The sequence below is a fragment of the Dermacentor albipictus genome, chromosome 1, assembly GCF_038994185.2.
Source record: "Dermacentor albipictus isolate Rhodes 1998 colony chromosome 1, USDA_Dalb.pri_finalv2, whole genome shotgun sequence".
NCBI classification, from domain to species: domain Eukaryota; kingdom Metazoa; phylum Arthropoda; class Arachnida; order Ixodida; family Ixodidae; genus Dermacentor; species Dermacentor albipictus.
Genome location: NC_091821.1, coordinates 245,328,539 through 245,342,468, shown reverse-complemented (window position 1 = coordinate 245,342,468; position 13,930 = coordinate 245,328,539). Strand labels below are relative to the sequence as shown.

General features: G+C 49.1%; 1 protein-coding gene and 1 pseudogene across 2 annotated transcripts in view; both read right to left on the bottom strand.

Annotated features, from left to right (window-relative positions):
• The window catches only part of Idua (alpha-L-iduronidase), a 368,620-nt gene that overhangs the window by 292,111 nt on the left and 62,579 nt on the right, over positions 1-13,930 (bottom strand). The gene's annotated exons all lie outside the window — the stretch shown is intronic.
• Positions 2,132-2,311, bottom strand: LOC135907975 (U2 spliceosomal RNA; annotated as a pseudogene).

Here is a 13,930-nt window from a genome sequence, read left to right as displayed (position 1 = left end):
GGAAAACCGCACACTTCTTCCGCTTAGCATTCGCAACAAAATTCACGTGGCCCCAATTCCCCGGAATATGCACCCTGACCGTCATAAAGGTCGACGAAAGGCAAGAGCACAAGCCCTGGCTCGCCTATTTGGCGATGACAAATCAAACACTCCAGTCCTATACACCGACGTGGCCCGCTACCCACAGAAACGCGCCCTATGTCTGGTCGTACTAGATAGTGCAGACATTCTGAGAGCTTCGGCCACGCTCAGCACTGTGGACAGTGGCACGGCGGAAGAGGCTGCTATTGCCCTAGCCATCGTACACGCTTCAACCATGCCGGCACCGGATGGACCTATCACAGTGGTCACTGATTCTCAGACCGCCTGCAGGAATTTGGCACAAGGGAGGGTGACACCCTACACACACCGCATCCTTACATCATTACACCCCACAGCGTTACACAGGTGCGTATCGTCTGGACGCCTGGACACGCCTCTCTCCATGGTAATGAACGCGCTAATGCGGTAGCCCGAGAGCTCGCTAACCGGGCGCCATTGGAAGAGCTGTCCAACCCAGACGACGCACCGACAGAACCACTGAACTACACTGAAACTCTACAATATTACAGAGATACCAGGAGACACTTCCCTGCGCCACATAATTCCCTTAATCGAGAAGATGCCGTTGCGTGGCGACAGCTTCAAACTAATTCATTTCCCTGCCTCTTTTATCTTCACCTCTTCCACCCCACACAATATTCCTCATACTGTCCCTATTGTGGAGCAAAGCCCACAATATATCATTGCACCTGGGAGTGCCCGCACCCTCCGGGCTACTCCCCTATTCCTTCACCTTCCCCTTCCTCCTGGGAGACTGCGCTGACCAGCTCAGACCCGCAAGAGCAGCGACGGCTGATCCGGCGGGCACGCGGAGTGGCGCGGGCCAATGGGGCCCTGAACTAAGGGCTCCACCCTGCGAGGAAGTCGCCCAATCTGATGACAAATAAATGTTTTCTCTCTCTCTCTCTCTCTCTCTTGCTTGTAAACTCTGTGTCTCTTCTGTGCTGCTTCGACGTAGTGCTCCCTCCTACCATCGCTGTTGGGTGTGACCAGCTCTGCACTAGGCGCCAAACCGGGAGCCGAGTACTCTGCATCCAACAGTCACCAGCATCTTGGAAGTGTAGATCCGGCTTCTCAAGACAGCGGGGTCGGAGTGCAAGGCGTAGTCACGGTATGCACTCAAGGCTCATGGAGTGTCCGAGACAGCCGGCGGTTAGACCAGTGGACGCCAGTGGTGGCCTCACAGGTTGCGCATTCCTTCATGACGACGTCTTATGCGCAAGGAATGATGTTGATCGTAAAGTTTTTGTCTGTTTAATAGAACAAGCCCACACCTTCCATTCATACGTAAGTGTAGTCGTCGCATAGTATCTTCACAATAGTCATTCATTGCGCTTATTGGAGACAATAAAATAAACGGGATCGGACGCGCGAATCTCGCAGATACTTTTTTAGGCTTTCTGCGTAAGTCTCAGTAACCGCGATGACATGAACTTATCGCTGACGTCATCATTGTTGTCAGCTATGATAGCCACCCCCACTCGATCACTTGCGTACCGTAATGTATAGGGAATAACAAAATCTCAATAAAACAAAGTGACACACATGGAGTAGGTGTACGATTAGAAAACATGCGAGGAGCGCCTATAGTAGCAATAGAAAATCGCCGTAGTGGCAAAGTATCTAGAAGAGTCGTCTGATTGAGTAACGAGGACAACATTTTCAGTTAACTTCTGTGGTCTTATGCGCCAAAACTAAGATCTGTTTATGAGACACCTCACAGTTGGATGTTCCGGATTATTTTGGTGAGCTGGGCTTCTTAATTCACCACCCGCTTTAATCTAAGTACACAAGCGTCTTCTTTCTTCTTTCTGTTTTTTTTTTCGCGCTTCGCCCTCTCCGAACTACGGCCGCAGCAGCCGGGAACGAACCCATGACCTAGAGCTTACCGGCGAAACGCCATTAAACTAACGCGACAGGCGGCGAAACAACGCAGAAATACGTCAGTTGTTACAGCGAAGGTCCACATGGCTAGCTTCTGGAAATACTGAGTTCGTCTATCGAGCCGTACAGATCGATAATTTCCCCCCATACCTTGACCGATCACGAAGATAGTGCAATACCGGGCCGAACCGCGGTGGAGGTGAAGCAGGCGTTAAGCACTCCGCCAAATTGCAAACATAACTATAATATCTTAGGCCCCAATACAACCAGTATTATATATTAAGTTGATAGGAGCAGATACTGCACTTTGACGCGCGTCGGCTATGTCTACGTTCTTTTTCGAGTGACCTCACAACCACTACTGCACTGCGGGACGTCGACCAACGCATGATCGCCTAGACTACAGAGGAGAAGTGTGTGCCCTCGGAGAGCGGTGAGGTGCGGGTCTGTCCTAGGTGCCGGGATTCGTAAGATAAAGACGTCGTGCCGCGTTTTGCAAGAATACGTGGGTATGTATACCCCCCGGTGCCTCATCGTCTTCCGAGGCTCAACATTGTGGAGGAGGGACTAGTCGCACCTCGCCTTCCATTTGTGTGCATACCGCGTTTGAAGGCCGGCAATGAACAGTTCGCCATTAAAAAGGCCCACATACACAGCTTCGCTGGTCATCCACCTTCACACAGCAGAATGCTATTGAATTGCTTTTTTTTTTATTACAAACCATACGGTAAGTATGGTTTGTAGAATGGCCGCGAAGCGGAAGAATCAAGGTAGAGCAATTTTCACTGATCCTACAAGCACTGCAATTGTGCGAGTGACCGGCTTTGTTCTCTGCGAAATTACGCAGTGAGATAAATATCCATATTCCATCAACTACTCTTCGTCATGAGAATAATGATTTTAAATCGACGCTTTATTTTTCTACCTCCTCGAGATTAGGCGTGTCGACGTCGTCTGCCATCCCGAGTAGGAGCTGTTCGTTTGGAACCAGTTCCCCCCGCGCTGCAGCCCGATTGACATCGAACTCTTGCCTGTAATTGCCTAACAGAACTTTTTCCCGCTTCCCTCACCCGCCGCGCAGAATCGGAGACCGCCTCTTCGAGTTCAGAACTGCTGGCTCAAAACACGCGAGAACGCCTGGTCAGGTACAATGACATCACCAAGCACTACCAGCTAGGCAGGCGGTTGGCGACAATTGCGACAATTGCCTCACCCCATGCTGAAACGTCGCTAGGCAGTCATCTGGCGACAATTGCAAACACAAACCTTCCCCAGTCCGGTACGATTGCAGCACATTTTCCCCGCGCAATACCCGACTGCTCTTTGCAAATTATGTCAGGAGACTAGAGCGACGCTGTCACACATGTTGTGGGAGTGTCGGGTTACATCAGCTACAATGGCAGTAGCTCCGGAGGCTCTTGCGTCGAAGTGGGCCGCCGCTCTGCGCAGCTCCAACCTCAAGACACAAGAGTGGGCTGTCCAGCAAGCCCGAGAGGCGGCGCCGAGGCAAGGCCTCGAAGTCCCCTCATGGGAGACCTGAGCCTGGGTCGTCAAATTTGCCGGATTCCGAATAAAGTTGTTTCATCCATCCATCCATGCAGAGCGTTGTGACGCTTGGCGCATGAATGGTTTCCTACAGCAGCTACGGGGTCTAACGTCCTAAACCTGCACAATGAGTTACGAGGGAAACCGCAGTGGTGAGAGCCGTAGCCTTTTAAATGAGTAAGCATTTCTATACGTACCCAACGAGAAATTGGTCCGACACGTAAGACAATGAATGGCTCATACCCCCGTAAGCACGCAAAAAATGAAATGGCTCATACCCCCTTAAGGCAGAGGCTACAAGTTCTAGGCAAAGTGAAGCGAACAGTGCATAGATTCATTGCAATCGCGCATAAAACACACAAAACACCGTACGTTTCAACAAAGAACGAGCTCAAAACAAGCATCCGAACCATCAATAAATCATTACATACTTCCCTCAGAAAATGTACTGGTGGTTTCGCAATAGCTTCGATAAATTAACCTTAGTTCACCTTAATTAACACCAAAGGTCATGGCTTCGACTCCCACCAAAGGAACAGGCTTGGATTGCGGCATGGAACTCTATCTTAAACCTGCCTTATCTTGTTCGCTATGAAAAATGGTATGCGAAAGATCGATGAGGATTGATAAGGGGTTATACTGGTCGGATCAAGTTCCATAACATGGCTAATGCACCGGGCTCTGTGAAAATGCACAAATCGCACAACGCTTACGTATACTTAGACAACAAAAGAAAATTTAAATTATGTCTAAATTCTAGTTTCACGCGCCGAAACCACGATCTGATTATGAGGCACGTCGTAGTGGGGCACTACGGATATTTGGACCACCTGGGGCACGTGCACCTAAATCTAAGTACACGGGTCTTTTCGTATTTAGCCCCCTCGAAATGCGACCGCCGTGGCCTGGATTCCATCCCGTGACCTCGTGCTTAGCAGCACAACATTACCACAACAGAAATTACTGCGTGAATTTTTTTTTTACTTCTTCTCAGCCTAGCACGAGGCGTGGAACGATGAGAAAGAAGTGGACCCGCGCTTCCTCGTGCAGTTGACGCTCGTTCATCGAATCGCCGTTTTCAAGCAGTAGCTTAAGCTCCAGTCCAACAAGAAGGTCATCCTGATTCACTGGGGTCGCACGCGATCAATAGCGACATAAGGCAGCATCGGCACGGCCAGAGGATCCACAAAGCCTGAACATCGCCGAAAGTCAGGACGTGTCTGCGTTGCCGGAGCCGCTGCACAGATACAGGAGAAGCGAGAACGTTCGATGCCTCTTTCTGACAACCCTCGAGACACCTGAGCTTTGGCGCTTGGTCCTACTAGGCATCTACCCATCCCAGGCCACTGAGCACTACTTTGGCGTTCTCGGCAGCGAAAACGATCTCCGTCAGCACATTGTCATCGTGCTTGCGCAGTGCAACTTCCAATGGGAATCATGTTTGCGACGTTCGTCGAAGTCATTACCATTGACGGCTACGAGCAGCTGCATCCGTCTATTCTGCTCCCGAAGACGTCTGAGTTGCACTTTCTCCGGCAACAAAAACAACGTCTGTCAGCGCATCACCAACGCTCTGACACAGGTCATCTAGCTACAGGAATCCTGTTCGCTTCGTTCTCGGAGGCCGCCTCTAGTGACGGCAACCACCGCCAGCAGCTGTGGATTCTGCTTCTCACGACGCCTGAGCTTCACCTTTCTCGGCAGCAACAACAATCTCCGTCTCCGCATCACCAACGTGCAGCCACACGGACAAGCATGCTTGACACTCCGAAGCTATCGGAGCGCATCAAGCCATGGGGCCAAGCGCTGCTGCGGCCCATAGATCGGGCCGTGTGCACGACGTGGGCCGCAGCTAGTTACATCCACGCGCAGCTTGTTGTGAGCTTCTCGGCGCCCAGATGCCAAAATGACGTGACTGGTTGCCGTTGGCCGCCCCCGACGAACGTTCTTCTCTCGTTGAGCGCGAATACTCCAGCATTCACAGAACTGCTGTACAGCTCACCTCCGCCTACGTCAAGAGCACCTGTAAGCTCATTCCACAGCAAGCCGCCGGAGCGGAATCTATCCTGCGGCGCGCCTCAACATTTTGCCTTTCCTGCTGCTGCCACCGACGTCTCTCACCTTTTTGACAACAGTTGCGTGGATGTTGCGCAAGTCCATGCCGCAGCAGTTGCGCGTCTCCAGGATGACGTCGTAGAGGCTGCGAAAATGCAGAATGGCGACACTTCTCAGGCCATCGCAGCGGTTGCACTTCAGGCGCTCGAGACAGGCGAGCAGAGCGAACATCTGCTGCTGTCACTGGGTCTCGACCATTTCCACCATCGGCTTCAACGTAATTATCTCTGCATCCCCCGCCTCCACGAAGCCAGCCACAGATGCGTCTGCAAGAACGTCGTCGCCGCAATCGAGCTTTCGCCGCCGCTCATTAGGCAGAGCCTCGAGCTTTTCCTTGGCAAAATGGCAGAATACACGGAGCAAGAATACGATGAGAGGTTGAACGCAGTAACACAGCCGTTGCAGCAGACGTCGACCAGGATGAGCACGACAGGCTGAACGGCGTCACACAGTCATTCAATGACGAAGCTGGCGGAGGCAACGTGGTGGAAGACTTAGTGTGCGCTCCCACGCAGCCAGACGAAAGACACCGGCACCTCGCGTCGGGTCCGTCAGAGCTCAGCTTCCTCCTGTGTAAAGCGTTCCAGCCGTGTTACGACAACGATGCCGGTTACGGGTATACAGCGAGGAGTTGTGCGCGCCGACCAAGGTGGAAGAGTCTCCACCCTCGAAAGCGCGACACTTGCTGAAGTACAGTAGACAGAGAGGGGTAGACGGAAGAGGGCAAGATCGACGAGGAGACACCGCCACTGTCGCCAAAAACTACAACCGAGGAGACTCCACCACCTTCCCCTGGCTTTGTTTCAGTGAGCAATCCTGAAGACGATGATGGTGACACGATCACGGTCATCGCGCGACATTCGTCATCAGGTCCCGGTATGACCGGTGAGAGTGTCTACGAAGACTGTGTGACACCTGGAGGGGCTATTCGCTCGCTCATCTTCGGAAGTGTCGGAAAGAGGTCGGAACCCAACAGGAACAGATGAGCTAACACACGGCTATATACCATGTGCTGACGCAGCGCAACTACTTATGGAAACCCTTTTCGTGATGGTCGTCGAGGCTACTGCCATTAGCGGCAACCAGCAGACGGAGGCATGAATCAAGACGGCAGGCTTGAACTGGAACGTACATCTATTACATTCTTGTGCGTGACGTGGGTTCCTGCTGCGGAGGCTCGTGGAGCGATCTCGACTACTCTGGTTGGATGAGTCGACGCAATGGGCGCCTCGGACTTTGCACATGCCTTCATGATGGTGTGAAGTGTGCGAGCAGTCTGGTTCATCATAACGATTTTGTCTCTTGAAAAGCCCTTTTGCACACGAACCACTGTAATTATTAATGTACAACTGCCACGTAGCATCTTTTATATGATCTTCATATGTCCTATCAGGCACAATAAAGGAAATTTAATTCGATGTGAAGCCTTCCGAGACATTTTTTTTAGCTGTAACCGTAAGTCACAGTAAGCACTTATCATTAGCTTATCGTAGATGGGATCACTGCTGTCCGTCATGCGCATCGTCGCAGGTCCATCACTTGCGTGCACTACAGAGCATATTTTCGAGCCATTTATCAATATGTCCATATCAATTTAAATCAATGAATGTTCAGAAGCAAGTGACGCACAGGAAGAATAGTTGTACAGTTAGGAAGCGCGTGAGCAGCGTCCACGGCTGCAACAAAGAAGCGCCGTAATGGCAAAGCATCTAAAAGGCGTTCCTAATTACGCGAGCAAATTTTATCGCCGCAGCAAAAGGACACGCACCGATCTTTAATGGCAGAGACATATTTTGTGAAGTAAGCGGAAAGCTCTTAACGAGACTGGGGTAATCTTTGGATGTGCTCGTGTAGCATATTGCTCCGTTGTTGTCTATAGGCTTCATATTATCCTTCCCACAGGCTGTATCATACCGGCTTCGCGCAGCATCTATGAAACCACCCATCGTATTCAGCAGTCTGCATCTAACTGAGAAAGAAGTTACACATTGTGGCCATCTGAACAGGGCATGGTATACCAGAGACGATGATGTAAAAAAGTGTTGCGCGCGCAGCTGCATCATGGGACACGGCGCCCTTTCCAAGTTAGTCACTGTCCTAAGCGACGCAAAAGTCGCGCTGATTTATCGCATGTAACACGCCACCAACTGTGATCAAAATTATACATTTCATGCACATGATTCCGAATGCATCATCTTATATGGCCCTTTGAACCAAGTGCCACCGCTGAAAAAAAAATTAAGCTCTCAGGTTTTTCTCTCTGCCAGCGGAAATGGCCGTACCACCAATATGAGACACGGAAATGCCATGTGTATTTTTTTTCTTTAGATCGAACAGACGTTTTGGAAATCGCGGGTAGCGTGTAGAGCAACTGGGCTTGTTCGAGTCTAGTTGCAGAAGGTGCGGATGCTATGAGTACGTTGCCTTGTGGGGCACGTTGCCTGGCTAGTTGGTTTAGATTCACGATAGACGCGGAACAGCGCAATGTGACAGGGACCATGAATTAGACACGCACACAGCGCGCACGCATACACCGAGATACAAGTTATCGCTGTGTGTGGGTCTTTCTTAATCTTGGTCGCATTCTCGTATTGCGCTGCTCCGCGTCTATCAGGCTTCGTGGAGTTATTTTGAGGACCTTAACAACTCAGAGAAGCGCTGCACTTTTGTATTTACTGATCTATCTTCCACAAATTATTGACCCGCCGTGGTTGCTCAGTGGCTATGGTGTTAGGCTGCTGAGCACGAGGTCGCGGGATCGAATCACGGCCGCGGCGGCCGCATTTCGATGGGGGCGAAATGCGAAAACACCCGTGTACTTAGATTTAGGTGCCCGTTAAAGAACCCCAGGTGGTCAAAATTTCCGGAGTCCTCAGCTACGGCGTGCCTCATAATCAGAAAGTGGTTTTGGCACGTAAAACCCCAGAATTTTTAATTTCCACAAATTATCGTGCGATGTTCCATGTGCTTTTCTTTAACTTGGCGCTATTAAAGAGTAACAGTGCAATTATGCAGATGGCTATCAGTATTGCTTTGCTTCTTGACTCGAAAGTAATATAGATGGGACGCGTCAACTGGCTGTGCAGTGATGTGTATATATGAACACGGGGCGTTTCCGTAAACGTCAGTTGCTAGAGCGCTCCCACATCTTTATCACTGTGCCATGCTGTGCTATTCTGTTCATAGCGCACCCCAGCGCAACTAAAATCACAAAGTTAAAATATAAAAAGGAAAAATAAAAACCAGGAATAGGCGGATAAAGGGCCACATAATTAGCAACAATCCTGGAATAACACATTACTGAGAGACAGAGCGCATCTACGGACGAAGGCAGAAACTATGAGAAGATAGGACAGGAGCACATCTAGAAAGAAGACTCAAGAAAAAGTAGGAAGCTCGGAAGTAATTGAAAACAACACGTTTTGAAAAACATCAATATGGAGAAAACGACAGTGCATTCTGTGGAGAGGTGAGTGCGTGCTGAAATAGGCAGGAACGAGGAAGGTAGTCCCTGGTGTCCTGATCTGCAAAACCCGCAGTCAAACAGAGGCTAGTAGAACAGAACACGTAATAATTCTAGGAATTATTCGCTTGGAGATCGCACGTCGGTTCGACTACGTCTGCAGCTAAGTGGCGGAAGTGTACACGATGATTACTCAGACTTGAAAAGTTGTTGGTGCATGAGGTCAGGAAACGATCTTTATACACAGACTCATTTACTTTTTTCTAACACGCCCAAATAAAATGCTATTCGAATTCCTTGCACCATACCACACTATTCAGGCATAATAATGTAAATGACAAATCAATCTAACTGACAACGTATCCCTTTACCATTTAAATAACACCAGGTTTGCCTTGAATAACAACAGTATACTACCATAAGTGTGCAGTAACTATCAATGACACAAAGCCTAATTTGCAACTGTAACATTGTGGAATAACCTGCTTGACGATATAAAATAAAGTGTATCCTCTGTTACATTAAAGAAAAAAAACTAATCCCGTTTCTAATAGATGGTGCTTACACTATCGTTTTCTGCTTCTTTGAATTATGTTTAATAGTTGTTATAAAGTATAATCACTGTTGGTTACTCACTTCTCTTCATTCATCTCAACACAGGAGATTCCCTTGCAGGCTTGAGCTATCGGACCTCCTTCTGTATATTCTGGCCAATACGAACCACCTTTGTAAGCAATAGACGTTCCTTTGTTGACTGATTAAAACACCGCCCGGTCAACAGAATAAAGGTAGACGATTTTATAGGTTTCGCGCGATCGAATACGAGTAAATTCTGGTTTCAGATTAATGTAGAGTCTGTCCGTTTAACTGGCATCATTCAGAGAAGGATAGGTAGGACTGCAGAGCGAGGCAGCCCTCAGTAGTGTGAATCTCCTTAAAAAGTGTGATGTCGTGAGTGTAAAGAAGAAATAAAGGCTACGGGATTGCTGAGGAAACGTCATTGATGAAAAATAGCAAGAGAAGTGGACCTAACGCGGAACCTTGGGGCACACCAGTGGATACTGTATGGACAAAGGCAGGTAGTTCACTGATCATCACGCACAGCTGGGTAGTAGATCTACAATAGCAGCTTCTAGTAGTAGTAGTAGTAGTAGTAGTAGTAGTAGTAGTAGTAGTAGTAGTAGTAGTAGTAGTAGTAGTAGTAGTTGTATATTATTATTATTATTATTATTATTATTATTATTATTATTATTATTATTATTATTATTATTATTATTATTATTATTATTATTATTATTATTAAATTTTCAAATACAGAATTAGCTTCACTTCCCCTACCATACCAGGGCACCGTTTAAGATTTGCTCCTTCAGAGAAAAACGCTAAAGCGTAAGAGGTACGAAAGCACTGTAAAATTGTCCAAAATTGTCTACTTCATCGTTTATTCATCTGAATCTCATTGACTAAGTCAGCGACAAGTGAAGAGAGAATAATAAAATAAGCACTAAATCTACGCTGCGCATGTACCATAGATTTCTACCACACTAAAATGCTGACGCGACCATAAAAGAACTTGCAGACCCCCAAGAAGAGCGCAGCAGTAACAGTGACATCTATCTCATTACTACGCGCTTTATTGCCCCCAACTTGGTCGCACACTATGAGCTGCTAAAGGCATTCCAAATGACGCGCCAATCTAATAAAAGAAGCCAATATTTTGTGTGTGTGTCTTTTTTTTCTGTTTCTGATGTCTGTCTTGGCTTATGGCTTACGCGTCTGTCTCACGCAAAGGTCTGACCGCATGGCGTCTCACCAGCACCGTCGATGTTGACGATGCACGGATGCATAGGGCCACATCAGAGATTGCATATGCTCTTTATGTTCGTTAGTTTGTGTGCGCGTTCCTTCTTTTTTTATCACGTGGTAATACAAAAAATTTGTTGCTTTTCAATAAACAAGTACACACTTAACAAATTTTACAACGAAATCATGCAAAATACACAGTAAGCAGTTTGCGACGCCTCTTCTTTTTCTTTACATCTTCAGAACCGAACACGCGGCGTTCCACGCTGAGAAAGAAGCGCTCTCGCGTGTCCTCGTGCAGCTCGTGCTCGTTCATCGAATCGCCATTTTCGAGCGGCAGCAATCGTTCGAGACGGACAAGAATTTTACCGTTTGTCTGGTGTCGCATGCCAACACTACTGACTGAAACCAAGATTGTCATCGCCAGAGGATTCCCAACGCATGAGCATCGCCTACTGGCAACACGCGCCGACGTTGGCGGAGCCTCTGCACAGATGTACCAGGAACGAGGATGTACGACGCACCTTCGTGTCAAGCTGGGACAACACGGAGCTTCTACGCTGGGTCCTATCCCGCAACTACCTGTGCAGAAACACCAAAGGCTACCTGGCGTTCACAGCTACGAATAACATGCGCGTTAGCGCATCAACATCGCGCTGACGCAGCGCAATTAGCTACAGGAATCCAGTTCACCGCCTTCATCGAGGCCCCTGCACGTGAGGGTGACCGGCTACTGCAGCTGCGGATCCCGCTTCTCAAACCGAAGGAGCGGCGGCTTCCTCGACAGCCAGAACGCTCACCGTATCACAAAAGCACTGAAGCACCGAACACCATCCTGGACACGCTGCAGCTTTGGGAACGTGCCGAGCGATCCGGGGAATTTCCGCCGCCTTTGCAACAGGCTGTGTGTTCATCTTGGTTCGAAGCGACTTGCATCAACCCGCCGCTTGTTGGACGCTTTCCCTCGCCCCGATACCGAAGTGACGTGACTGGTTGCCACTCGCTGTCCCCGAGGCACGGTCGCCTTTCATGCAGCCCGAACGCACATGGATTCGTGGCGATGCTGAGCTGCTCACCTCCGTTTAAGCCAAGACCGCCTGGGAGGTCAATGCCCACCAAGCCGCCAGCGCGACTGCTTTCCTGCCGCACACCTGCACCTGCTGCCTTTCCTGCTGCCGACACCAGGTCCTCCATCCATTCCGACAACATCTGCGTGGGCGTCTCGCTGGTCCGTGCTGCCGCAGTTGCGCGCCTCCAGGATGACGTAGAGGCTGCGCAGGCGAGGATTGGCGACGCTGTTCAGGCTCTCCCAGTGGTTGCACTTCTGGCCCAGGAGATCGGCGAGCCTGGCGAACATCTGCTGCTGGCCCTGGGTCAGGATTTCCCCGACCATTGCCTTCCACAGGGCTGTCTTTGCAGCTACCTCCTCGGCACAACCAACTAGCCAAAGAGGCATCCGCAAGAGCGTCCTGGCCGCACACGACCTTGCGCTGCCGCTAATTAGGCACAGCCTCGAGCTTTCCCTTTACAGGATCTCAATACAGGGAGCAGAATGAAGGTACTCGGCTGAATGCAGTGACGCAGCAGTACGCCGTAGACCTCAACCAGGATAATTAGGACAGCCTGAATGTAGTCACGCAGTAATTCAACGGCAATGTTGAGGAAGATAACACGGCGGAACACTCCGTGTGGTCTCCCATGCAACCAGAGGAAAGACACCGGCGTCCAGTGTCCGATCCGTCGTATAGTTCCCCGCCACTCAATCTGCCGGACATCTGGACTCCGTCGTGCCATCTTTCGTTTTGTGGGCACCACGACGGTTGGGTTTCCTTCTCTGCAAGCTGGTGCAGTGGCGGCCACACCATATTTATGGAGAAAGCGACTTTAAAGGACTTAAAGATTACGCTTAAATTGACGACGTCGAAACGTGTGAGGTAGTCTTCGCAGTAAACATTTCGACTGTTTGTTAGCAGGAACCCACTAAGATCATTTGTGTATCAGTGTACTGACCGCGTATATTCTTCCATATCGTACTTTACTGGATCTATTCGACGGAATAAAAGAAATAATAAAACTTGACGCGCCTGTCTCGGGAATGTCAGTTCTCTGCTTAAAGGGCAGCTCGCCGTAACCAGGACACCCTAACTTATGGATGAAACCGTCGTCGTCGTCAGCCATGAGCACTACCGCCGCTCGATCACTTACGCGTACTGAAGAGCACATATTCAACCGGTTGTGCAATATCGCCGAACAAATGATACCTCGATTGTTCCAAATCTTTGCTTTACCACATCGTCATTATTTCCTGCGATTATTTCCTTTCATTATTTCCTGTACGTACATTCACCGGATTTCTGGCACGTCCCTCATAGTGGGTAGGTGCCATATTTCCAAGGATAATCCTTATCATAATATAATCTAATATAATCACCATCATCATCAACGGGACGTATGGGTGTGTGCTTAACGAACACGCCTGAAGATTGTCTACTCTACCGATAGAAAATTGCCGTGATAACAATACAGTAAACTCTCAGTTGTACGAATGTCGGTTTATCGAATATTTCAGAAAAACGAACTTTTTAAAAATCCCCGGCAGATGTCTTATAGGTTCTATGCAAAAATTTTTCACTCAAATGAATTTCAGAACAGTGAATATTTCAGTTTAACGAACTCGCTCAGAGGACTAAGGCTTATTTTTACGATTAGGTTAACGAAGTTTTTCGCGCTGCGCTGCAGGGTCAACCGGGCTTCATTCAAAACTTGAAGGTGGAGTACCGACGGCGGCTGGTTCAGCGGATTTCGATTAATCAAAGGGTTGGCACCAATGCCCCCATCAACGTCAGGCAGGCGGCCGAGATGGTGACAGGTTCCTGGTGGTCAGTAACTCCGGTTACCATTAGAACCTGCTGGCAGAAATCTGGCCTTTCTACCCTGAGCAATGAATGCGAGCCTGAGCAACAGCGCGACGAGATGATAGACACCACGATGTGAACAGAGATCTGTCATCAGCTGTAG